The following is a 3,592-nucleotide window of genomic DNA, read 5'->3' as shown; positions in this document are numbered from 1 at the left end:
TAATTATATTTATTTATAACCACCCGATACAACAACAAGGTTCGGAAAAAAAAGAGGCCCCCTTATACGGCAGGTTAGGTTCGGGCTACTGCTGTAAAGTGAAACCTACCTTTTTTTCCTTTTCAATTGCATATAAAGCCCTAATGACATGTTTACATATCATATATTAAGTGAACAATAGAACTAGGCCTAAAAATGCAAAACACAAACAACGAAGCGCTGTGCGGCGACTCCTGTATTGAAAATTGAACCTGGCCCAATTATCTTGTAGGCCCCCAGATTTTTTCAATTTATCAACAAAATGGAAGTATATGACACAGATTGCAATAGAGGGAAAAATTACCGGAGTTGAGGTAAACAATCTCAAACTATCGTAGTTTAGACTTGAGGCAGCAAACAGCACAACACAACACACTAAATACTCTGACCTATTAGCAAACGGGATCTGAGGTACATAACGGATCTGGACGGTACATAAGGGATCGGGTACGGTACATAATGGGATCTGGTACGGTACATAATGGGATCTGGAGTACAAAAGGGATCTGGTACGGCATAAGGATCGGGATGGCAATAAGGGGATCTGGTAGGTACTAACGGGATCTGGTGGGTACATAACGGGATCTGGTGGTCATAATGGGATCTGCGGTACATAACGGGACCTGGTACGTACATAACGGGATTTTGTACGGACATAACGGATCTGGTACGGTACATAATGGATCTGTACGGTACATAACGGATCTGGTGCGGTACATAACGGATCTGGTACGGTACATAATGGGATCTGGTACGGTACATAATGGGATCTGGAGGTACATAACGGGATCTGGTACGGTACATAATGGATCTGGTACGGTACATAATGGGATCTGGTACGGTCACAATGGGATCTGTGGTACATAACGGGATCTGGTACGGTACATAATGGGATCGGGTTTTGGTACATAATGGGATCTGTCAGTACATAACGGGATCTGGTACGGTAATAAGGGGATCTGGTACGGTACATAATGGGATCTGGTACGGTACATAATGGGATCGGGTACGGTACATAAGGGGATCTGGTCAGTACTAACGGGATCTGGCAGGTACATAATGGGATCTGGTACGGTACATAATGGGATCTGGTACGGTACATAACGGATCTGGTACGTCATAATGGGATCTGGATGGTACATAATGGGATCTGGTAGGTACATAATGGGATCTGGTACGTAATAATGGGATCTGGTACGGTACATAACGGGATCTGGTACGGTACATAACGGATCTGGTACGGTACATAATGGATCTGATATGGTACATAATGGTGCAACCCCAAACCCGATTCAGACCACAGCCTAATGGAGGTTCAATCCTACATACACTCGGGTCTTCAACAAAAAAATACAACCTGTGAGGGAGGTAGACTGAACAAACATAAAATATGACATAAATAAGTCGCTCCAGGGGAAAAAAACAAGTTATATTTACGTTTCGGTCCGACTTGAGCCACTACTTAATAGTTCGACTTAGACCGAAACGTCGTCATAAGTTTGTTCCTTTGGTATTGTTCCAGTCACGGTATTGTGCCTGGAACAATATTTCAATGTATGTCAGGATGAACTTAATAAACACTAAAGCAGCCATTAAAAGAGAAGATGCAAGTTGGGGGGGAGGGGAGAGAGAGAGAGAGGAGAGAGAGAGAGAGAGAGAGAGAGAGAGAGAGAGAGAGAGAGAGAGAGAGAGTGCTGCCCATCTCACAGAAAGATGGAGAATTAAAAAGTCACAGTGGCTGCAGATTCTTTAAGAACGAAAGAAACACTAGCAGGGAGAGAAAATACTGAACTCAGACTTACTGCATCATATAAGACCCCGGAAAGAGGGAACAAAAAATCGAGAGTGGGAGAAATCTTTAATATCTTTCTTACGTACAACATCCAGTATCTTCACGGAGACTCAACCAAATGACCACAACAATGAAATGAGTGAAATACCACAACATGACACAGTTCAGTGAGCTGTTGATCAGTCGAAAGATAAGATTCGAAACCATGGGCCCAAATCCCTTTTTTCTGACATAATCCCCGACCCCACTTAACTTCGACAAAGCCATCGATTGCCTGCCCTGCACTCTGCCCCAGGCCCTGACTCCGAACTCCATATCCATCAAAACACTGCAAAAAACCATTACCTCGTGGAGGAGCCGAACACAAGAATCATCGCACAGTTCTTAAAACCACTGACTATCCCCGCTCCACAAAACAATCGCAAAAACTTTTACCTTTGACCTTTATATACCTTCGGTGAAATTTTCCCGAGATCGTTTACGGCCCGCATAGAACCAGAAAAACATTTAAATTACTGGGAACCCTTAAAGTTTTGAATATGTATTCACTGGAGGGAGGGAAAAACATGATAATATATACCTGGAAGGTACTTGAGAATCTGGTCCCCCAAAACTGCACACTGCCAAAACAACATACTAGACTGAGAGATATGGGAGGAAGTGTAAAATAAACCCAGTGAAAGCAGAGGTGTGGGCGCAATAAGGAAAACTGTATCAACATTCGTGGCTCCAGACTATTCAACATCTTACAGAAGATATCAGAAACACTGCTGGAACAAGTGTGAAGTCATCAAGAGGAAACTCGACATGTATCTTCTGCCAGGTGCTAGATCAACCAGGTTGTGATGGATATGTGGGGTAGCGGGCCTCAACAGTAACAGCTGGTTGACCAGGCTAACACCGAGAGGAGTCTGCCCATGGCCGGGCTCAGGAGTAGAAAAACTCTCGAAACTCATCAGGGTATATTGAAGGTACTCCGAGCCCGGCCATGAGCCAGGATCGTCTGGTGCTAGCCTGGTCAGTCAGGCTGTTGCTGCTGGAGGCCCGCACCCATATCCATCACCAGCCTGGTTGATCTAGCACCTGGTGAAGATACTTGTCCAGTTTCCTCCTGAAGACTTCTACACTTGTCCCAAGCAGTGTTTCTACCATCACTGGCAAGTCTTTCTCAGATTCCAACTTACTTTCGAACGTGTGTGCTCAACGTATTCTCAAAGCTATTCTAGGCGAGGGAACACAATTTTAAACGTCACCACTGATACTCTTATACCACTGGTACTGTTGTACTCACAAGACCAATGCTTTCCATCGGGGTATTACACTTTCTTCAGAAGTTGTGATGCCTGTATATTTGTAGTGAAGTTCTGCTTCTCAACACTACCAGAAATTCTGATGATGTATGACGTCAGTGTTATGGGTGTACAGTGTCCTCACTTAAAGACTCACCATCTCTTCTTGAAGTGTTCCCTCCGGTAAACACCAGACATCACTTCCTTCCTCACCTGAAAACACACCAAATATCTTGTATTAATACACGAAATTTTTTAGTTTCTCCTGTTACACACACACACAGTTGTTAGGAAGTGGAATAGTCTGGCAAGTGATGTAGTGGAGGCAGGAACCATACATAGTTTTAAGATGAGGTATGATAAAGCTCATGGAGCAGGGAGAGGGAGGACCCAGTAGCGGTCAGTGAAGAGGCGGGGCCAGGAGCTGAGTCTCGACTCCTCCAACCACAATTAGGTGAGTACAATTAGGTGA

At 44.2% G+C, this 3,592-nt stretch overlaps 1 protein-coding gene across 1 annotated transcript in view; it reads right to left on the bottom strand.

Moving 5' to 3' along the window:
• Positions 1–3,193, bottom strand: part of LOC128686909 (syndecan) — a 400,042-nt gene extending 396,849 nt beyond the window's left edge. The window contains exon 1 of the mRNA XM_070082575.1: positions 3,123–3,193. The gene's annotated coding sequence lies outside the window, so the exon portion shown is untranslated. The remainder of the gene's footprint in view (positions 1–3,122) is intronic.
• Positions 3,194–3,592: the final 399 nt, after the last annotated feature.

The sequence above is a fragment of the Cherax quadricarinatus genome, chromosome 7 (genome assembly GCF_038502225.1).
Source record: "Cherax quadricarinatus isolate ZL_2023a chromosome 7, ASM3850222v1, whole genome shotgun sequence".
NCBI lineage: Eukaryota > Metazoa > Arthropoda > Malacostraca > Decapoda > Parastacidae > Cherax > Cherax quadricarinatus.
The sequence above is the reverse complement of the archived record's forward strand: the minus strand, read 5'-3'. Positions and strand labels throughout refer to the sequence as shown.